Source organism: Pinus tabuliformis, chromosome 9, assembly GCF_031772625.1.
Source record: "Pinus tabuliformis cultivar Carrire ecotype Pingquan chromosome 9, CPIR1, whole genome shotgun sequence".
Lineage (NCBI taxonomy): Eukaryota > Viridiplantae > Streptophyta > Pinopsida > Pinales > Pinaceae > Pinus > Pinus tabuliformis.
This window is the reverse complement of record NC_142307.1, coordinates 1,934,237,251-1,934,262,211: the sequence shown is the minus strand read 5'-3', so window position 1 is coordinate 1,934,262,211 and position 24,961 is coordinate 1,934,237,251.

Here is a 24,961-nt window from a genome sequence, read left to right as displayed (position 1 = left end):
AGATAAATGTACATCCAATTCTTCTTCTGTATTGGCGAATCTGAAAGTATTTCAGGAATTTTATATGATTCCAATGAATGGGACTAAAAGAAGCTGACTGCAGATCAAATCCTTTGGATAATAGTTCTAAACCTAGATGTTGAGTCAACCAAATGTAATGGAGATGGTACATACCTAAAGGGATCAGAGGCTGAAATATCCTCAGGTTGTAAAGGTATAGAAAAAGAGGAAGAAGCCTCAAGTCTCCTTCTTAAAGAGGATTCTCTTACCAGTCTCTCTGAATCAGATAATGGAGAGACAATTTTAGAGTCAAAATGAGACCTGATATGTCTTGAAAGAGCCAATTTGGGCTTGTGAAGTCGCCAAGTGAAATATTTTAACCTACTATTCCTTTATTCACCTTAAAGGAAAAGTTTTATCGTTGTCCCAGGTAAAAATAATTCAATTTTCGTCCCTCGGCAATGGTGCCAATCTGATGTTGTCCTCTAAGACAATTCTAGGTTAATTAATTATGCCAGAGCATCTAAAATATTTTGTTGTTTTGATTTTTTTTTTTGGATGACGAATGCAATGAGAAGGTTAAGGTAGGTGATAAAACCTTATTAATACTGCATACTATGAAAGGGATGATTCTTTACCTCTCAACAATAATTTGATTTATAGTGTATGGAAAGGAAAAATTGAAGAAGCTATGATTTCCTAAATATCTAGACTTAATTTTAGTTAATCATATGGAAGCATGCAAGTAAAAAATGTTTACAACCCAACAATACATATTTAACCTTATGAAGATGATTGAAAATTTATAAATGTAGAAGAGCTTATAAAGACAAACAATCCAATAAACTATTCCCTAAAATAGATTATAACTTCATGGTTCTTTAAGATAGACTTATATTCAGTTTTCTCTTACCCAATTATCTTCACAAAACTTAAATACATGTAGAATAACAAAGATGAAGTGAAAACATTAAGACAAACTCACAAAGAGACAAGTTGTTTGAAGTAAATCCAGAATCCTTTCATTAATGTGAAGTGAATTCAGTTTGATACAGAGATGCTTTAGAAAAACTCATGCAAGGGTTCAACCCTTAATACATCGAGTTACTGTTTATTTATACAATAATATAAGACTCTAGAAACATCTGAACTAATTTACAAAAATAGTACAAAAATATAGAACTGCTTAAACTGTTGAGATGTTGGCACTATCTTCGAGGAAGTTGTTGATGACTTGGCCCCCAAAATGTTGTCTTGTTGTCTATTTGTTGGAGATAAAACTTTTTTACTCGATGGTATCACATAACTCATCCCATCTTTCATCAGTTGGTATAGAAAGATTTATTAGCTTTCTATATACCTCATCTACCTCAGTATACTTCTCGAAAGTGGGCTTGTTGATGAAGATATGCTTGATAGCTAAATCAAACTCTAATGCTTCAATAAATTTTTTCCCTGTGACATGTCCCTTAATACTTGCAAACTTTGATGTATTTGTGGCAATGATCTAAATATTATCACAATAATATTCCAAGCTGATAAGCCTGTCATTTGGTGCTACTAGCCCTAGCAGTCCTCTTTGATTTAGTAAATTGAATTTAGTGTGAAATCTCTAGACAATATTTTCCAGAGCTTGAGACTTGGTCTCCAATTGGGTCATTAAATTCCTTTTTTGTAACACATTTTTGATCTCTAGAATGGTCTTTGTTCTATCTGCAATTTGAATCTTTTCCTACTCTGACTTGGTCTTTGAATTCAAGATTCTGATCATGGAATTGGCCTTTGCTGGTTTTTGTCCCAATGTTGTTCTGACCTGCTCAATGGTTGTTTGCATCTATCAATTAACTCTTCTTGCTCAAATATAATCTGGATAGATGGACAAACCTTAGTTATGGCATGATTGATATCTACCCAGATCCTTTCCTTGGCTTGGGCCAAGGTGTTATCCATTAATGACTGATTTTCCAATTGGTTAATCTTCTTGGCCAGTTGGTGAGATTTCCGCATTTCCTCTACCAAAAGAGAATCATTTTTAATCGTTTGAGCTTCTACATGTTTGAGCTTTTGTTGGAGCCTGTCATTTTCATGTCTCTGAAGAGAAAAGTCCTACACAAATTTATTTAAATCATCAGGTGTTGAAGTCGAATCTCTTGTTGTATCTGCAACTATGATGGGTATGGTTGTCACTGGAGCTGTAATTAACTGTGCAACCTCTTCTTTTTCTTTAAGGAGTTTCTCAATCTATTCCTCCATCTGTATATTTTGCTCAATGATCAGTTTGAGCATGCCTTCCTTATGTTGTTCACTTTCTTGAATCTCTTTTATTAATGGATCTTCTATAGAACACAATTTCAGTTGTTTCCTAAGTGCTGTAATGTATACATTCTTCTTCTTGATGACCTCCTCCACTGCTTTGACATCACCGGGATCATATCCCAGCGTAATCACCAAATCTTCCAATGTTTTAATTCTGGTGTCCTTTGCTAATGAAGAAACCTTTTCCAATTTTAACTGAGTTTGGACATTTAAGAGAGATGTACTTTACTTTGAAAGTTATATGGCAGTATTTGTCATGGTGGAGAAAATTAGTTATCCAGATTGTCTCTGCATATCCATTTGATCAATAGTATGTATTAATTTTGTATCAAATGAGAAAATCGTTTTCATATAATTTGCATAAGTTTTTGGAGATGGAACTTGAGCTTGTAAGAATGCCATTTGCATTCTTCCTTTTTCACTATCAAATGTTGTTAACATCATGTGCTAGGAGGTAGAAGTCTTCTTCCAAAACTGAGCATGGGTGTTGGATTTTAGGGTTTCATTCTTCTGCTTAATCTGCAAAAACTTGTTGAAGATATTGGGGTCATCTAGTTCAACCAATTTTATTGACTGTGACTTGTCTGTAGGATTCTGTGAGGCCGAAGAGGATGGGGTATCAGGGAGGTGTTCTTCTAACCCTGTAGAAAACTACAAACCACTCATAACAATAGCCTATTGCTCTTCTTCATTTTGAATGGTCACATCTCGGAGTTGTGTCTTCTGCTTCTTCTGTTGAATACTAAATTCTTGAGAACTTATTTCTATATAGGAGGGAGATGAGGGTTCTTCTCTTTTCCTTTTCCCCGATTTGTCTTGAGGTATAGGAGTGTGAAGGGTAGTTATAGATAGAGTCTTCTCTTCTGCTTCTTGAAGTTTATTCTCCTCCCACTAGTCTTGATTCATAAATTTCTCAATTTCTGGGCGGGGGGGTATGATTATAAGGTGTAGTTTTAAGCTCCACTCTTAAATTAGAAATAATACTGAATGGATCATATGACCAGGTGAAACTAGGATGAAATCTAAACTGCTTAAGGATCGAATCTGCTTCATCACTTGTTGTTCTAGTATTGCATATGAATGATCCTACTTGAGTTTTGATCCTGAATTGTGATTTCTGTTTTCCTGAAACAAAATAGATTTCATCCATGTTTATCATCTGTCTTATATATTCCATAGAGAAAATTCTCATTAGAACATACTTTGGAAACTTGTATGTAGCCAACTCACATCCATATACTCTTATTTCTGTGTAATTCTGGTATAAATACCAGTCTCCAGTCTTTGTCTACTCACTCAAGTGTAAAACCCTTTTGATTTCTGCACTAATCCCGACTTCTAAGAAGCCCTGCAACTGTATGAACAAAACCATCAATGAATTTTGCAAACTTAAACTCAGGTTAGTTTATTTTGACTAACAAGGTCCACTGTGTCATTGATTGATTGATGCCTTGATCATCTTGCCTGTGTAGGTTTATTGAAAACTTGTCTCCCTGCTGAAAAAGAAACATGTACACTAGAATAGATGCATAATTGAATATGCCTTTAGTAGTAATTTTCATCATCTGTTCATGCATATTATGAGCCAAAAATAGGCTAAAATTATACATGAATGCTGGCTTGTGCTCAGTAGAGAAGATGGATAGAAAGCCTAAGATAGGCTCTTCTACCCAGTGGTATGATGGATACCCTAAAAGGAAAGAAAATTAGGCAATTATCTTCTTGGATTTTTCAGGGAACATGGAAGCTAGATAAGGGGGATTTTTCTTAGGAAGCTGAGAGCCTTCTGGGAGAAAAATCTCAAAAATTTGAGCTCTCTGAGGAAATTTTAACTTATGATATAGGTCCATTAGGACAACTACATAAAAATGGCTAAGGGAGTCATTATGAGGAATCAACATCATTTGGTTTATGGTTTTTGGTGTAATGGAGACCAGGATGTCTCCATTTTGAGCCACAATGGTTCTTTGCAGCGGATTATACCTGGCTTGACACCACATGACCAGATCAGGAAAATAATGGGTTTGAGGAAAGATAAACATAGGCAATAATGATTCCCAAAGGTTAATGTCATCCTATTGATCAAGATAATTTTTCTTTAACCAGTGACATAATTCGTACAAGTTGAATTCACACTCGGTGTCAGCAATCTTAAAGTATTGGTCAACTAATGGCATATGATCTAGGTCCAGGGTAATAAGAGTCTTAGGGTTGTCATCAGTTTTGATTTATTGCTAGAAGACTGGGCTTTTCCCTTTGGTGGACTGTGTATTTTGAAAGAGAAAGAATATCAAAGAACAAAATTGGCTTTAATAGGTACCTGGATAAACAAATAAATTTATGTCAAGGGTATCTGGGCTTTGAATTGCCGAAATTTGACATTTGTTGACAGTAGAAGTGCGGAAACTCTGAACAATACTTGAATTTAGAACAATGATCAAAGTAGCTAGGGGAGCCGTGTGAAATGTATCAAAGTGTTTTTATAGGCCTTAATCGATTACCATTGGGATGGAACTGTTACCAAATGGTTTTAGGTTCATTAATGGATAACAGGAAGCTAGAAACGGGTAATAGATGGACAAGTGGTAGAATATGATAGGAGGAGAGAAAGGCATCGGAGGTGATGTAGTAACCGTTGGCGGGAGCGGAGGAGCGATAGCACTTTTCAGCTGGGGGGGGGCGATGGTAAGCAGTTTAGGACGAGGGGGTGAGAACTCACTAGAGAATGCCATGTTGCGTGGGGCCCATGAAAAGAGATACCACTTTTTGGACACCCCCCCCCCCCCAACATTAATGTGAAATGGGACCGGGGGGGGGGGTGCAAATAGGTTTCCCCATCATTGATCTGGGTGAGGAAAATCATGGTCGTCATAAGTGCGCTTGGATAACACAAAACGACAAGACATCAAATCATTTCCGGTGAAGAATAAACTCAAGTTTAAAGCTTATTACATAGCTAATCATGTTTAAATGACATGATTAGTTTATTTTTCAACTAGAATAAATCTATCAAAGCATAAATATAATCTAAAGGCGCGTTTGATCAAGCATGCCTTTTATTTCCTAAAGAAACTCCTAACCCTATTCTATTACAAATATACAATTGGCCAAGATTAAATGCTTACACCACTTTTTCCTCTAATCTATCCTTTCTTCAAATTTCAACCAAGATTAAACAGTTTGGTTGAATTATTTTCTAATCCTAAAATATAAATTTCAACATGTTTGATCATGATTTTACTGTATGACTCAACATGATTTATTTCAAGTGGAATTTAATCTTGTTCACTTGTGCACTTATTTTTCTTTTGATGGGGTTTCTTTTCATTTTTTTCGAGTAATTTCATATTTTCATTCTTTTATTCTATTTTTTGTTTTTCATTTTTTTATACCCTCTTTTATAAATATCTAACTTATCAAAACTATTTATGTTACAACATAACGTAGATTGAGATGGCTTCTTGGGAAACTTCTGCGCTGTTTTGGGTGACAGTCAGCCAGGTCGACTCCAAGATTGCACAGTGCAGATTGCCTAGGAGGCAACGTCAATCTCTGGAAACTCTGGCAGCAATAATTGGTCATTGAGGGCTGAGATTGTGTAGTGCAGCTCAACGGAGGTCCGACTGATGGAGGGTGGTCCGGTCGACAGATCTTCCACAAAATGGTAAAGTGTGTGAGCAAGAAACTCGTATATACATGACATTGTGAACACACACTCAACATGACTTGATGAGAAGACATCTCGAACCAACAAGACAACATATGCTCAGTGTGACTGACTGCGGACTATCTAACGGTGAAAGAAACAAGTGCGACACTTCAGATAGACCTTTGAACGACCATGGCAACACTTGCATGACAGTGCTTATTACAACATCGTGTGTGAGTTTGATTGATGTTTACATAGTGAACACAACTCAAACACAAACCTTCAACATCACCAGAACAAGGACACAATCATGGCGTAACAATCAACACGCAAAAGACGGCAGTTGGTCGAACAAGCGAAAACGAAGCAATATATGTAAAGGAAACACATGAAATGAGTTTTTGTGTTTTCACACATGCATGTTAGTGAGGACAATATAATATGACAATGACAAGCAATCCTGCAAACTCAACTAAGAGGTGTACTTTGAAAGGTGTTCTTTACTTACCATACTTACCTCAAGATGATCATGCATATGATAGAGTTTTCATGCAGTCCTGATCTTTTTCCATTACTTTGTCTCTTGGTCCTTCTCCTTGAATCCTTTGGAGTGATATTGGCATGTCACCCTTTCCTGTATTCATTGAGCGATGGATCAACGTGGTTTCAACGGGAGTGATTGTTGCTGGAATGAGGCCCCCGAAGGCCCATTTGCACAATATCTGCATGCAAGAGTGACATGACAACTTGGGAAACACTACACAGTTTTGAGGCACTGGACATTGCTGTCGGGTGGGGGTCTCTCTGGGCTGCAGGGTTTCAGCAAGCAAGGGAGGAAGCTTGATGGTTGTAGAAGCAAAGATCACAGTTCTAGGAGGCTGGACGAGGCTAAGCTGCTTGGGAAATTGGCTGTGTGATATCAATGAAACATATGTGAATATTGATAAGACTTGACTGTGATCGCACACCAACACTTGGTGATACAACGTAGACCATCCAAAATGTATAAACATACTATGCTTGATGCAAAAACCTTCATGACAAGAGTGCATGTGGTGAGTGTGAAACATGTCTATGTGATGATAACAACTCACGCGCGCATGCTTTCCCTTGAAGCAAAACAACATTCCCTTTGCATGACAAACAACAATCCCTATGCTCAAAGAAGACACATGCTACATAAATATGAGAACACAAGAAACTCTTAAGATCAAGGAGGGGAGCTTGAAATCATCAGCTTACCAACAATTGACCAAGGATGATCGATCACAGGATCCAAGGTAGACTTTGAAATTTGCATGCGAGCCAAAATTTTGGAGGGTGGTTATAGCCGCTACAACACATGCATTTGGTGGATGTTCCATCCCATTGATGTTGCCAAAGAGACCAATGAACATATAGTTGTATACCTTGTTGTTGGAGAAAATGTCTCTTCATAGTCGATGCCTTCTTGTTGAGCGAAGCCCCTAGCCACAAATCTTGCTTATATTTATCCATACTTCCAGTTGTTGCATGTTTGATCTTGTAGATCCATTTGGAAGTTACCACAAATTTTTCTTTAGGCCTAGGTACGACCTCCAAAACTTAATTCTTCATTATAGATTGATATTCTTCATTCATGTCATCCTTCCATTCTTGGTGATTGACAACTTCTTCAAAAGTGGATGGATTTACTTCTATTAGTTTTTTCATGTAGTCTGCATGCCACAATATTGGTTGGGCTTCTTGATTTCCCTGAATGTGCCTTGAGTTGCTCTGTGACCTTCTGCACAAGTAGTGTGGACTTCAACCAGTTAGGTCTCTTTCTAGTTTCGGGGATAACCACAGGTTGTATAAGTTCACTGGGACCTCCATCTTCATGATGTGATTATTCTTATTCCCTAGTAACTTCCTCTTCAAGTACTGGAAGTTCTTCATGATTTATTGAATGCAATACTTTCGTCAAATATCACATCTCGGCTGACTTCTATTTGGTGTCATTCCTTTATGTAGATCATATAGACCTTAGAAGAGTTACTAAAGCCAACAAATGTTCCCTTCATGCCTGATGGATCCAACTTCTTTCTCTTTTCCTTAGGTATATGAATATAGTCAAGACAACCAAAAATTTAGAGATGATCCACAATTGGTTTCTTCCTAGTGAATAATTCTTTGGGAGTTATGTTACCTATTGACCCATGGGGACTTTGATTTTGTATGTATATAATTGTCTTCATACCTTCATCCCACAGAAATTTCGACAAATCTTGATCATGAAACATCACTTTTACACTTTCTTCAATGGACCAATTCTTTCGTCCTACAAGTCAATTTTGTTCGGGATTATATGAGACTATCAACTCCCTCTTAATCCCAGACTCCTTATAGAAAGCTATGATTTCCTTGGATGTATATTCTCCTCCATTATCAGTTCTTAATATCTTGATTCTTCTTTCTGTAAGGTTCTCTACTTCAACTTTGAATTCTTGAAATTTAGTAAATATTCATCCTTGGATTTCATCATGTAAACCCAAGTTTTCCTTGAATGTTCATCTATAAATGTGACATAATATATATGGCCTTCAAGTGATTTAGGAGTCATAGGACCACATACATTAGAATGAATAAGGTCCAAGATTTTTTTGACCATGAAGCACTGCTTCCAAATGATCCCTTGGTGTTCTTACCTAATGCACATCCCTTGCATACTCCTTAATGATATTCTTTCAGTTTGGAGATTCCATCCACTATTGAACTTAGAGTTGGAAGGATTTTGCAATGGAGATGACCAAATATTCTATGCCAAGGTTCACATGGGCTGATTTTAATGTGAATTAAAGCTTGAGCAAGAGGAGATAACAAACTGTAAAGTATTCCTTCATGAATTCCAATCACTCTAGCATTTTCTATGCTTGAGTTTTTACCCCATACTACAACTTTTCCATTAATGAAAGCCACTCTATAGCCTTTATCTTCTAAACTTTAAATGGAGAGTAATTCTTATGCAAACCTGGAACAACTAGGATGTTGTTGAGATGAATATTGCCTCCATTCTCTAGTTCTATCGAGGTTGATCTGATTCCTCTCACATGATAGCTCTTATTATCTCAAAGTTCTACAGAGTAAAAAGAATTTCCTTTTGATAACATCTTTAGATTCTTGTGATGGCTGATCATGTGTCTTGATGCTCCACTATCGATCACCCAAATATTCTCATCTTGAAATGTGCCAGTGAGTGCTGAGAAGAGTCCTTCGTCCTTTGTCTTGGTTACTTATTTCTTTGGAGTAAATGGGAGATTACATGCTTCCTTGATACCTTTCTTGAGATGGCTCGCTACCTTTGAACACTTCTTGAGAAACTTCTTCAATGTAATAGAGATCTTCATAATGCCCTTAACCAACCTTAGCTCTGATGCCATGTTGAGAAATCTATAGGGAAATAATTACACTGATTTCTCTTTTATTGATAACTTCTTGTGATGTCTTTTTACTTTTTCCTACTTATTAGGTTCTTTACTTATTATTATGTTTGTATATCATTAAACAACTACCAAAACAAGAAGAACAAGAAAACAAAATGTTGGCATTATGAAACAGGTTTGGCGCTATGACACAGGTGTTGTCCTTGATGGCAACTCACTCAAATGACAGATCACGGTTCAGGCTCTCAGAATGAAGGAAAAAGAGATATACGCAAGTTCCTCTTAACCAAGTCGCGTATACACGCGGGATTGCCGATCAAAAGGCGCGTATACGTATCCACGCACTTTCATGCAAGGAAAAGCGCGTGCATGTGGGAAAATTTTTTTTTTGGTCCATGGTATTTAGTCCTTGGTATTTGGACCTATGGTATCTCGTTCGAAGTGTTGAACCCAGGCATTGGGTCCATGGTATTGATTCTCTATGGTTTTGGACCATGGTATTGAGTAAGGCCTAAGACTATAAAAGGGGAAGGAGATCATTAGGCAAAGGCATTCACTCAAGCATTGAATATCTTATGAGGAGCAAGATCTAGAATACTGGTCATTGGGTTATGGTGCATAACTAGATCTGAACCAAGGAGGAACCTGAGCGCTAGAAGAAGGATAAGTTCTATTGATGGGTCAAGATCTTAAGGCTTGAATAGTAGTATCTTTGTGTGATTTTGATATGATATATTTGGCGCATGACTTGATCTATAAATATGATAATCTATGTATAACTGATGTCTGAATAAGTGAAAAAGGGTAAATTATCTTTTATAGATCTGTACGTAGGTTTGGCACAGTAGAGGCGTTTGGCACAGTAGAGGCGTGTATACATGCTGGTTCAGTAATTTAAAACATCGTATACGCTGGTTGGCCTTAATATAGCAGCGTATGCACACATGTTCTACATATTGAAGTAGCGTATGTCCCATGAAATATGTTTTAGCTACTTTTGTTTATTGCTGCAGTGTTCTGGATTCAGGATTGGTTTCTGGTTACTGTTAATGTATTCTGGTTACAACATTCAGAGAAGTAATTGTTGATTCAGTTTTGATTGAAGCAAAGGAGATTGGTTGATGCAGAAGCATTTGATGTTTTGTTATTGATGGATCCAGTCTGAAAATTTATGAAACGTGGTCCCTGGAAGAAAAAGAGAAGGTTGTAGCCTTCTGTAGGTCAACACCTACGTACTAGTACATAAGCTAGTACAAGAGCTAAGGGGGTTGTAGCTCCCTTCTAGGAGAAGCTGGAGAACGAGAGAAGGTTGTAGCCTTCTGCAGGTAGAAGCCTGCGTACTGGTATAAGACTGCACCAGTACAGACATATTGTAAAAAGAAGTTTCTTATTAAAAGAAGATAGAGACGAATTGCAGCAGGTGGTTTTCACCCACATTGGGTTTCCACCTTATATCTTGTGTTCATGTGTGTGATGATTTGTTCTGTTTTACTGCACCTGTTTACTGTTCTTATGGTTAATGAAGTTCTGATGCACTTATTAAAGATCAACATTTAATGAATCATAAGGTTATTGATATACGCTGTTTCTTTAGACACAGTTGCATATATACACAGTTTTCCATAACTGAAGTAGCATATATGTATCTGAGAATGAAAATGAAAAGTGTTTGATTTGATAATATTGATTCACCCCCCCCTACTCTCAGTATTATTTCCAACAATTGGTATCAGAGCAAGTCCTTCAGAAGAAGCTTGATCGCTTGAAGGAAGATCTATCATCATGAGCAACTACGAAAAAGAGGCATCGATCAGGCCGCCAATCTTTGATGGGAGCAACTTCGTCTATTGGAAGGTAAGAATCATAGCCTATCTTCAATCTCATGGTACAGAAGTTTGGGATATCGTGGAAGCAGGATACACATTTCCATCAACAACTCCTACAGATATTGTTGGTAAGAAGCAGTATGAAACAAATGCAAAGGCTGTCAATACTCTATTAGGGAGTTTATCTCAATCAGAATTCGTCAAGGTTATGTAGCACAAAACCGCAAAAGAAATATGGGACAAGATCATTCTAAGCTATGAAGGAGACAATCAGGTAAAACGTGCAAAACTACAAACTCTCAGAATTCAATATGAAAATCTTAGAATGCACAATGATGAAAGTGTGGCTAATTATTTCTTACGTATAGATGAGATTGTTAATCATATGAAAAACTTGGGTGAAGAGATAAAAGAAGTTACTTTGGTTGAAAAGGTTCTAAGATCTTTGTCTTCTAAGTTTGAATCAAAAGTTTCTGCCATAGAAGAAAAACAGAATCTACAGAGCATTACCATGTCACAGTTGCACAGAATCCTAACTGCTTTCGAAATGAGAAAAGGGGGACCATCAAACAGGAGAGAAGCTGCATTCAAAGCTTCAGGAAAAGGAGATTACAATGAGTCAGGACATATGTCAGAAGGAGAGGAAGAATCAAACTTTGTCAAGAACCTTCAATGGGGTTCTGGAAGATTCAGAGGTAAGCTACCTTTCAAATGCTTTGCTTGTGGAAGAGTCGGTCACTATGCAGCCAAGTGTCCTCATAAAGATAAGCTTGACAAAGGTAAGGAACCAGTTAGATGGAACAGAAAACATAATGTAAGTAAGAAGAGCTATTATACTCATGAAGACAGTGATGGATTTTCAATTAGTGATGAAGATGAACAATGTAATGATTATAGACTTTTGATGGCTTTTGAAGATGATGATTTCTTGGATGCTATAGATGAAGATGATCTCTATGAAGAAATTTTTAAACTTAAAATCTGTTTAGAAGAAAAGAGTATGATCATAGATACTCTGACATTCCAACTTGCTGAAAGGGAAAACACAATGAAAATTTAGAATGTGAAATTGTGGGACTTAGAAAAGATATTGAGAAAACAAAAGCCCTTAATCTTAGATTTGTTAAAGGATCTGAAACTTTAGATGAGATTATCAAAGTGCATTGTTCTCCTCTAATCAAGACAGGTCTTGGATATTTTGAAGAAGCATCTCAAGCACAGAAGCCATCCACCTCCAAAAGTTATCTTGATGCAACAAGGAGAAGTGAACAATTGACAATCGATAGCAAAGGCATAAAGCAGATCACTAGGTAAATCAAGGTCAATCTACTTCAAGGATGAACAGAGATCACCAAGTAAATCAGGGGCAATCTACTTCAAGGATGAACAGAAGCTACAACCAACTGCAGGTAAATCATTCTCAATTTGCCTCAAGAATGAATGTTTATGGAAACTACAATCACCTGGACGGTAGGGTTGATAATTGCAGGAATTTCTTCAATGGCCAATGTTTTTCTTGTCATAACTTTGGACACAAAGCAGCTCAATGTGTTGCCTACAAGACCATCATGACTAGAGAAGCACGAAATCAAAGGAGTGTGACTGGGATCATGAAAAGGACCTACAATAACTTTTCTGCTCTTGAAAATGAAATAGAATGTTCTATTTGTAACAACTTCGGTCATGAAGATTCTGAATGTAGGAGTAGGTTTTGGCAAACAACTCAGAAGGAGCAAGCTTCATTGAGTCCCAAAACATGGAGAAAGAAAGAACCGCAACCAGAAAGATGTGGTATAGCCTTATATGCAGAAGGACAGGAAAATCAGTGGTACATCGACAGTGGATGCTCGAAACATATGACAGGTGATAAAGAAAAACTTTAGTCATATAGTGCCTTAGAAAAGGAAAGGAAGGTCTCATTTGGAAATGACACTCCTGCACTCATAAAAGGTAAAGGTTCTGTTCTTTTGAAAGAAAAGGTCAAAGCTGGAAATGTTATGTATGTTGATGGCTTAAAGCATAATCTATTGAGTGTCAGTCAAATGTGTGATCAAGGAAATGAGGTAATATTTCGATCAAATGGATGTATTGTTCGTGAGCTTGATACAGGAGAAACAGTGACCAAAGGCATAAGAACTCCAAATATTTATACATACTCAATGGAGGACAACAACAACGATATCTAAGCAAGAATGATGAACACTGGCTATGGCACAGAAGATTGGGGCATCTAAGCTTCTCTCAGATAAGGAAAGCATGCAAATATCAGGCGGTTCGTGATCTCCCTGACATCAGAATTCCAGAAAATACAATATGCAAATCATGTCAGTTTGGTAAGCAAACCAGAACTAATTTCCCTAAGAAGGAAGGATCAACTAGTAGGCCACTTGAACTTGTCCATACTGATTTATGTGGTCCATCAAGGAAAAAGTCACCTTGTGGAGAGCAATACTTTATATTGTTCATTAATGACTTTTCCAGGATGTGTTGGATAGGACTTCTGAAGCATAAAGATGAAGCCTTCGAAAAATTCAAAGCTTTCAAAGCCTTGGTTGAAAACGAATCAGATCGCAGAATCAAATGCCTCAGTCTGATCGAGGAGGGGAATTTACCTTGGATGAATTTTTCGATTTTTGTGAAGAACATGGAATAAGAAGAGAATTCTCTACTGCAAGGACTCCTCAGCAAAATGGAGTAGTGGAAAGGATGAACCGAACGGTTCAAAAAAAGGCTCGTGCTATGCTTGATGAGTCTGGAACTCCTGCAACCTTCTGGGGTGAAGCTGCATTTGCTGCCGTTACTATTCTCAACAAAACAAACATCCGGGTGAACAACACTCAAACTCCTCATGAACTTTGGTATGGTAAGACTCCTACGGTAAAATACTTCAAAATTTTTGGAAGCAAATGTTACATCAAAAGGACTGATGAAAACCTTGGCAAGTTTGAACCTAGAGCAGATGAAGGCATTCTCCTTGGTTACTCTTCTCGAAGTAAAGGATATAAGTGTTACAATAAAAGACTTGGAAAAATTGTTGAAAGTATTGATGTAGTGGTTGATGAAGTAGGAAACAATCTAAGGCGGGTAAAATCCAAAGATTTCGAATATGATGAGGACTATCCTTCAAAATCAAATCAGACTAATGATGAAGAAGAAACCTATGAGGCACCAGAAGAACAGATAAGGGTAGAAGAAAAGACTCCATCCAGGTACGTCTAGAAGAATCATCCAGAAACTCAAATTTTGGGGCAGAAAGAGGCAGGTGTACAAACAAGAAGAACTATTTTAGAAGCTTCAAGCTATCTAGCATTGCTCTCCTCTATTGAACCACGAAATGTAAGTGAAGCATGCAAAGATGAATGATGGGTCAAGGCCATGAATGAAGAACTTGAGCAGATTGAAAAGAATAACACTTGGGAGTTGATTCCTAGACCAAGTGATAAGAATTTCATAGGGACAAAATGGAGTTCAAAAACAAGTTGAATGAAAATGGAGATGTTATTAGAAACAAGGCCATATTTTTTTGTAAAGGATATGCTCAACAAGAAGGCATAGAATTTGAAGAAACTTTTGCACCAGTTGCTAGACTTGATGCCATAAGAATGTTCCTTGCTCTTTCTAGCTTTCAGGAGTTCAAAGTATATCAAATGGATGTGAAATCTACTTTTCTAAATGGAGACTTAGAAGAAGAACTGTACATTGAGCAACTAGATGGATTCATCCTTGGGAATGATCCAAAACTTGTATGCAGACTCAAAAAGGCTCTCTATGGCCTTAAACAGGCTCCAAGGGCTTGGTATTTTCGTGTGGACAAATATCTCCATCAACAAGGTTTTTCAAAAGGATCAATAGATAACAATCTATATATAAAAATTGATAATGATAAATTGCTAATACTTGTTGTGTATGTTGATGATATCATCTTTGGAAGCAATGAAGAAACCATGAGTCAAAACTTTGCTTTAGTGATGCAAAAAGAATTTGAAATGTCCTTACTTGGTGAGCTCACATATTTTCTTGGTTTATAAGTCCAACAAAACAAAGACGATATTTTTCTATCACAAACCAAGTACCTCAAGCAGATCTTGAAGAAATATGGGATGGAGGATTCAAAACTAGTATGTACCCCTATGGTAACAGGATGCAGCCTTAGCGCAAATGATGAATCAGCAGCAGTGCATCAACCAACCTATAGATCCATGATTGGAAGTCTTCTCTATCTGACAAGTACCCGACCAGACATCATGCATGCAATGGGAATAGTTGGAAGATTCCAGGCAAATCCAAAGGAAGCACACCTTCAGTTAGTTAAGAGAATTTTCAAATATCTTCAAGGAACACAAAACTTTGGTTTTTGGTATCCTAGAGACACAGATCTCACACTTCATGCATATACAGATGTAGATTGGGCAGGAAGCGTGGATGACAAGAAAAGCACTAGTGGTGGTGCATTCTTTATGGGTTCCAGATTAGTATCTTGGTTCAGCAAGAAACAAAGCTCAATAGCATTATCTACAGCTGAAGCAAAATATGTGGCTGCTGCATCTTGCTGCACACAACTCCTTTGGATGATGCAAACTTTGCAGGACATTCAAATCACTTGTACTCCACCCATCTCCATTCTATGTGATAATACAAGTGCAATCAATATTTCAAAGAATCCAGTCATGCATTCGAAGACCAAGAAAGAATCCAGTCATGCATTCGAAGACCAAGCACATACCTATCAAATATCATTTTCTCCGGGAACAAGTGCTTGAACAAAAGGTCAAATTGGAGTATGTCCCCTCCAAGGAACAGGTTGCTGATATATTCACCAAACCACTGCCCAGGGAAACATTTGAATACCTCATATAGAAGCTAGGAGTAGTTGATGCATCATCTTGCTATTGAAATTATCTGTTTCAGAGAACAGTGGTTGTACGCGAGTTTAATGAAGTGTATCCGCGTACATACGTCGGTTTCTGTGGGTACAGTCACGTATATGTTGGTTTGAAGAAAAGCAGTGGGGCCAAACTCAGGATGAAAAGAGTCTGATATGGGTCTGACAGAGACCATCTGGCACAGGTTCAAGGGGAGTGTATATTTCTAATAATGCATTTTTGGCATTATTTTAGAAGATCTTGGTTCAATTTCACAACTGTTTTTGTTCAGGTGGAACAGGTGCAAAGGGAGATCATGGTTGCTGGTCTGAATGATGATTGACAGATGTTGTTGATGGTAGTTGCTGATGACTATCATAGTCTTGTCTTAGATATTCAGTCACTATGTCATGTATTTCTTTTATTATCAAGTTCATGTAACAACCTATGTTGGTTTCCCCACTATGCTTGGGATGGATGATGTAATGTTCTTGTTCTATCATGTGTAAACTTTTGGTGTATCCCCACTTCGTTGGGTGGATGAGTCAATATTGGTATATCCCCACTTGGTTGGGAGATGGATGTATGTATAGAGTCTTTGGTGATAGGAAGGTCATTTATGATGTATAAAGTCATTTTTTTCTTGAAGAATATCTTTTTGCAGACCTTGCCTACAGTCAGGGGCAGCATGGATAGCACAACAGAGTAGAGATTTCAGCATGTACTCAGGGGGAGCATAACCCTTTGCCCTTGATGACAAAGGGGGAGAATGAATTTGAGTGACTTGGGGTTGCCATCAAGTCCAAAGGGGGGGATTGTTGGCATTATGACACCGGTTTGGCTCTGTGACACATGTGTTGTCCTTGATGGCAACTCACTCAAATGACAGATCACAGTTCAGGTTCTCAGAATGAAGGAAAAAAAGACATATGCAGGTTCCTCTTAACCAAGTCGCGTATACACATGGGATCGTCGATCAAAAGGCGCGTATACGTATGCATGCACTTTCATGTAAGGAAAAGTGCGTACATTTGGGAAAACTTATTTTTTGGTCCATGGTATTTAGTCCTTGGTATTTGGAACTATGGTTTTGGACCATGGTATCTCGTCCGAAGTGTTGAACCCAAGTATTGGGTCCATGGTATTGATTCTCTATGGTTTTGGACCATGGTATTGAGTAAGGCCTAAGACTATAAAAGGGGAAGGAGATCATTAAGCAAAGGCATTCACTCAAGCATATCTTATGAGGATCGAGATCTAGAATACTGGTCATTGGGTTATGGCGCATAACTGGATCTGAACCAAGGAGGAACCTGAGTGCTAGAAGAAGGATAAGTTCTATTGATGGGTCAAGATCTTAAGGCTTGAATAGTAGTATCTTTTTGTGATTTTGATCTGTTATATTTGGCGCATGACTTGATCTATAAATCTGATAATCTGGGTATAACTGATGTCTGAATAAGTGAAAAAGGGTAAATTATCTTTTATAGATATGTACGTAGGTTTGGCACATCAGAGGCACATATACACGTTGGTTCAGTAATTCAAAATAGCGTATACATTGGTTGGCCTTAATACAACATCATATACACATAGGTTCTACATATTGAAGTAGCGTATGTCTCATGAAATATGTTTTAGCTACTTCTGTTTATTGCTGCAGTGTTCTGGGTTCAAGATTGGTTTCTGGTTACTGTTAATGTATTCTGGTTACGACATTCAGAGAAGTAATTGTTGATTCAGTTTTGATTGAAGTAAAAGAGATTGGTTGATGTAGAAGTATTTGATGTTTTTTTATTGATGGATCTAGTCTAAAAATTTATGAAACGTGGTCCCTGGAAGAAAAAGAGAAGGTTGTAGCCTTCTGTAGGTCAGCACCTACGTACTAGTACATCAACTAGTACAAGAGCTAAGGGGGTTGTAGCTCCCTTCCAGGAGAAGCTGGAGAACGAGAGAAGGTTGTAGCCTTCTGCAGGTAGAAGCCTGCGTACTGGTATAAGACTGCACCAATACAGAAATATTGTAAAAAGAAGTTTCTTATTAAAAGAAGATAGAGACGAATTGCAGTAGGTGGTTTTCACCCACATTGGGTTTCCACCTTATATCTTGTGTTCATGTGTGTGATGATCTGTTCTGTTTTACTGCACCTGTTTACTGTTCTTATGGTTAATGAAGTTTTGATGCACTGATTAAAGATCAACATTTAATGAATCATAAGTTTATTGATATACGCTGGTTGCTTTAGACACAGTTGCGTATATACACAGTTTTCCATAACTGAAGTAGCGTATATGTATTTGAGAATGAAAATGAAAAGTGTTTGATTTGATAACACTGATTCACCCCCCCCCCTATTATTTCCAACACAAAATAGAAGTTGCAAGCCAGGGCCAAAACCTCTCCACTTGAGAGGAAACCCTGCAAATCACTTCTCTTCCTTATAGATTATTCAATTGATGAATTCCAAGACCTTTAAACCAAGACCAACACCCTCCAAGACCAAGTCCAACGTTTCCGGATGATGTGCTTTCCTTTTCCAAGTCAATCTTAGTCAAATCTCTTCCAGTAGAACAACTTCGACCTCCAGCTGCAGAGTTTCCACCTCCACTGCAAACCTAAAATTTTTGACCCTCTTGCAATTGCTGCTACCACATGCGTGAGCTTCTTTTAGCCTCCCAAGGCTTCCTTAGACCTTCGTTTGGCTTCCTCTTCCTTCTGGAGCTTGAGGATGGCTTCTTGTTACCTTCGCTTGGCTTTCTCTTCCTTCTGGAGCTTGAGGATAACTTCTTGTAACCTTCGCTTGACCTTCTTTCCTTCCTTTCTTCAAGATTGAACCCATAGAGGAAAGCCCTATACTGTTGCAGAAACCTTAGCCTTCCTTCGCACGTGTGAGAGAGAAATATCCCAAAAATAAGTCTTCTTCATATTATTCCTTCTTTGCTACCTTCTTCTTGTGCCTCCTTTGCTTGAATGAGTGAGTGATGAATGCGCTTCAATGAGGTTGAGTTTCCTCCTTTATATAGGCTTCTGAAGGTGGACGTAGCTCCTCAAATTAGGTCGACTTGCCAGCTGCCAAGCCGACTTGGTCTTGAAAGGTATTTTTACACTTTTAAGGATAAAAATAATTTCTTTACAAGTTTCAATGTGCTTGATGGGGTATTCAACTTATGACAATGACTCTTTTGACTTCTTACCCTAGGACAAACCCTAGAAGCACTCAATGGGTGCTTGATATATAAAATAAAATACCTTGAGCATGAAACTCATGTTCAATAATAATAATAATATTTTTCTTTCATTTTACAATTTACAAGAATCAAAAGTACATTTCACACTTGGGTACTGATGATGAGGAATAATAAGCTCCCAAGGATGTGGGTTCAAGACCCACAAAACAAGGATATATGGATCATCCTCCAAATCATCAATAAGAGCCTGAAGGACCAAATGAACCTGTGGACTCACCAAGGGTTATTGTACCAAAAATAAGAAAGAGATTGGCATGGCTTGAAAGAACATTACAGGTTACAAAGGGACATGTAGCTCCCCATGGAAATTTTTAGGGAATCCAAACGAGTTAAGAAATACTCAGGTTATGAGCATTGATGAGAAAGATAATTGAGTCTAGACCATCCAACTATAATGATGCAACAAGTTAGCAAGTTTGGGAAGATGTTATGTTAGAAGAGTACTAGCCTATTATGAAGAATGATGTATGGGAAATCATGTCGATGCCTGAAGGAAAGTTAGTAGTGATATCCAAATGAATATACAAAATAAAGCATGCAATTGATGACATCTTAGACAAGTACAAAGTAAGATTCATGGCTAGAGGGTTCTCACCAAAAGAGGGAGGGGATTATTAAGAGACATTTGCTCCAATTTCTAGGTACACTTCCATTAGATCTATTATTGCTATTGCTTCTATTTCAGCTTGGAAATTAATCAAATGGATGTCAAAATTGCTTTCCTCAATGGATTAATTGAGGATGAAGTGTACATAGAATAACCTCAAGGGTTTGAGTTTCATGAGAGGGACGCTCACTTTTGTAAATTGAAGAAAGATTTGTAAGAACTTAAATAGGAATCTCGACATGATACTCACACATTGATGGATATTTGATGAGTCTTTGTTTTACCAAGAGTGATGTTGATCCAAATTTATACTTTAGATTTGTTAAATGTGAGAAATGTGAGCCTATAATTTTGCTATTATATGTTGATGACTTAATTCTGACAGGAGAAGACAATCGCATGGTCTAGTGTAAGAGGGATATGATTTCTGAATTCGAAATGAAATATATTGGTTAATCTATTATTACTTGGGACTAGAAGTATGGTAAAAGTTGAGTGAAATTTTCCTTGTTCAATGAAATTATATTGTTAAGATACTTTAGAGAATTGGGATGATGGACTACAAGTCCATGGATACTCCCATGGTGACTAATTTGAAGAAGTTGTGAGACTTTGATTCTGACTTGGTTGATCCCTCCATGTATCGCAAGTTGATTGGCTATTCAAACTATCTTGTTAACACTAGACCTGATATTTGTTATGCAATGAACACATTGAGTCAATTATTGGTTGAGACCATGCATGTAAATTGGATTGTAGTGAAGCATATATTGAGATATGTACATGGAAAATTAATTATGGATTGAGATATGTATCAAATGGTGAAATACAACTACATGGATTCATACAATAATCCTTGAGATCCCTCAATGTGGAGTCTCTAGCCTCTTTATAGGCCTCATACATATAATAACATGGGTCATTAACATGGTTCCCTCAATACCATCTATCTAATACAATGGGCCCATTACATTATTACTAACTACTTGTGGTCCCTTATATGATATGGGTTAACCACCTTATTTATTACTATGGCCCATCCCATTATTATATTATTCCCTTGGTACCTCCCTTTGTACCCCATGTTATCCCCCCTAGGTATATAACAGATTCACTGACTCTAATTGGGTTGGAAGTGTTGAAGATAGGAAGAGCACTTTAGAATGTTGTTTCAATTTGGCTCTATTATGATATCTTGAATGAGCAGGAAGAAAACATCTGTTGCAATTAGCACTGCTAAAGCTAAATATATTGTTGCTTATTTAGTGAGTTGTGAAGCGATGTGGCTTCAGAAGTTACTCAGGAGATTGTTTGATCTTGAGCTAGAACTGATCGTGATATCTTGTGACAATAAAAGTTGTATGAAGCTTTATGAGAACCTAATTTTCCATGATAGGTTGAAGAACATTGAGATCAAGTATCACTACATCCATAACATTATTCAAAAAGGAGCGGCGAGGCTCCAATACATCTCTACTAATGAGTAGGTTATTAATGTTCTCACAAAGCCTTTGCCCCAAATAAAATTCATTTACTTTAGGGACATGATTGGAGTTGTGGAGAATCCCTTGATGAAAGGCAGTGGTAATGTTGTAGCATATGTGTGATAAGAATCTCCCTTAGGTCATGGGGTTTGATCGAGAAACCACGATTTATGGTTCAGGAGATTGGCCTGAATTTCTCCCTTAGGTCATGGGGTTTGACTGGGAGACCATAGTTATGCTTAGGGAGATTGGCCCTATATGTATGAAAGCCTAGAATTCTTCCTTAGGTCATGGGGTTTGACCGGGAGACCATAATTATGGTCGATAAGATTGGACCTATGAGGATCAAGCCTGGATTTCTCCCTCAACCATGGCGTTTGGCTGCGAGATTGGCTCTATGTGTATTGAGACCTAGAATTCTCTCTTAGGTCATGGTGTTTTACAATGAAACCATTTCTTATGGTTGGAGAGATTGGGCTTGTGAGTATTATAGATTTCTTCCTAAGTTAGTGAGGCTCTGTCCTTATTTCCATGGATTTTTTTTTTTGGCTAGTGGGTTGAGCTTGATGATAATGTTTTCAACCTTTTTTTATAAGGGAATTTTATTCATCATATGTACATTTGTGGAATTTAAGAAGAAATAGCTCCCTGGGTAAGAGAGAGTGTTGAAAATATGTCATTCTGATTGGTATTTAAGTAAAAAAAGTCAAAATTAAATTTTTTATTTTATTGTTGTTCAATTCGGCCTCAAGATGATAGGTCGGTCCCACCTCATGAAGGGGTTTGACCCTTGGTCAAAAACCCATTTGAATGGACATGTATATATGGGCAACTCGACCTCCTCAATTGGCATCATCGCACAACCAATTCATATTTGTTATAAGGAGTATCTGACCACACGTGCGAAGGGAAGAAGAGGACAAGTTTGACAAGCGAAGTTGACCTCTCTATTCTATAATTTGACCAACGTTTAATTGGATTATTTTGTTGTTGTATGGATGAATCTTTGATTGTTTTGGAGGCCAAATATTCCAGGAATATTTGACTGTTAATTGACTAAATTTTGGAGCAGAAGCTAGACCATTGATAAAACTTTGACCGCAAGTCAAAGTCAATAGTTTGACCAAGTTTTTTGTGGTAGCTACAAGACTGAATTTCATCCCTTTGATCTCAATTGATGAGAAGCAGTAGGGCCAAAATTTAGCCTCTTTGATCATATTTGACTTGTGAGCAAAATTTTAATTTCTCTCTCCTTTGACTTGGTTTGACTTGGAATTTGGTATGATAAATGGGATGATATGTTAACTGGATTTCAAATGCACAAATTGATTTGAATTGGACATTTTCTCATAAGAAAAGGGTGTTGTGTGTTTACCCTAGTTTGGGGTTTTCCAAGGGTAAATTTTGTGTCTCTTATGAATTTTATGTTATTGTGATCTCTAATGCCCTATTGCATTTATGGATGATTTTTTTTGAAGTGTAATTGCTTCGTGATTTGAATGTGTTAAAGAGATAATTATATCATTGGAAGTAATTATCTAGCAAAAAATTTGTACTTTTCTTTATTGCATTATAAATTCAGCAGATTATGAGTAGGTATTTTCTAAAATCTATGGTATCATGAATCCAAAGGAGAGAAATTTGATTATTAATTTTCAAAAAGAAAGATCCATGGTATTCCTAGAAGAAAGATGTATATTAACATGAAGACATTTAGATAGTCTATTATAAATAAGAAAGGATGATTAAGTTGAAAAGAATAAAGAAAAGGAACAAGTCAAAAATGAACCTATCTAAGAAATAAGCAAGCGGGACACACTCCACTGCCAAGATCAGACATATGAAATAGATAAGTATGTTCCCACAATAAATGCACCTAGATAAGTGAATGTTAAATTTACAACACTAATCAATGAACCAAATATTGATATCCAAGAAACTCAAGATACCTAATAGATTAAAGAAACAAATAAGGGCACTAAGAAGCCTATGGATACACCGATTAATATTGAAATTGAGGAAGTAAATCGGGAAGCTAGACAAATCATTTCAAATCAAGTGAAAACTCCGCAATCTATGGTTACTCAACCAAAAATCTTACCCAGGCTTGATAATGTTCCTTCACAGGGCATCATCATTGAAAATATTGTTACTGGCTTAACTAAAACTATTTCTCATGTAGGTATTATTACACATTTGGCTACCATAAATGGGAGTCTAGCTCCTTCCATTTTTAACTTGGATCAATTAGATCCTATTGAAGAGACTATCATTTCTTTAGGGGAATAATTAAATTTCAATGAAGAGAAGAAAACACTAGTAAATAGAAGATCAACAAAAACAAAAGCAAGTGATATATAGGAGGGATCCTCTCATCAATATTTGTTTTGGAATTCAATTAGTAGATTACCAAACAAAGTAGCATAAGAAATTGTGTTAGCCAGAAGGGGCTTTTGAAAATTCAAATGAATGATCCGTGAATGAATACATTTCTAAGTTAGACAAATAAAAATCTCAATTTGTAGGATCTAAGAAAAAAATCAATTAATTAGAAGGAAGACTTAGAAAAAGAACGTCTAAAACAAATTGATCAACTAAATGAAGAGTTTACTCTTCTTTCCATAGAGGTAGAATTAAAGCACACGTAGGAGATAGACACCATAAAACTGGAATATACTAAAGAAATAGAAATGAATAGAAGAGAAAATTAAATGAATTTGGAAACAATATACATTAGTTTCTAAGAACAAATCAATATCCTACTGGAACAATTAAAACAACCTCAAATTGAGAAAAAGGATACTGAATTTTTCAAAAAGGAAGTTATTCCAATTAATTTTTAGTTGAAAAATATTCAAGAGAAATTCTTCAAGAATGTAAGAAAAGTACATAATTTTTATCATGAGCTTCTTAAACCTACTAGTGGAATTGCAAAGAAATGATAATAAAGCCACACAAGATTCATTTGATAAGGTCATAAAGTGGTAGATGAAAGAAATACTAGTTAATATACCCAAAATCACCGAGAATAAAACATTGCAAATTTAGGTCTCCTTATACTGTTGAGAAATGAAATACTCAAATATGAATAATTGGGTTGAAGAAGTTAATCATTGTTGAAAAGTGTAACTAGGTTTGGTCTTCATAATGACATGTAATTGTGATTTTATATAAAATATGTAAAGAAGAAAAATAAAATCATTGTAATGCTTGCCTCATGGGTTTCATGAGCAAGAAATTTTATTTTTAGTTAAGGCTCCCATTGTGAGCCCTTAGGGAGTTTATCATCTAGTCATAAAAGTCTAAAGAGTCATTATCATGTATTGAAGGCATGTTACACATTGTAAAAGCTAGTTTTGTTTTTGTAATTCACCCTACAAGACCTTGTCACTAGTCCTCACTCAAGTCGGCACACAATGAAAGGGATAATACTAGAAAGATGATGTTAGCCTATTCCAGTGATCATGTCAGCCTAATAACCATGGACAAACCACTATATATAGCAGTGCTTAGACTCATTTGGACAACAGCAATTCAGTAAAGCAAGTCTGAAATAACCAAGTGCAAA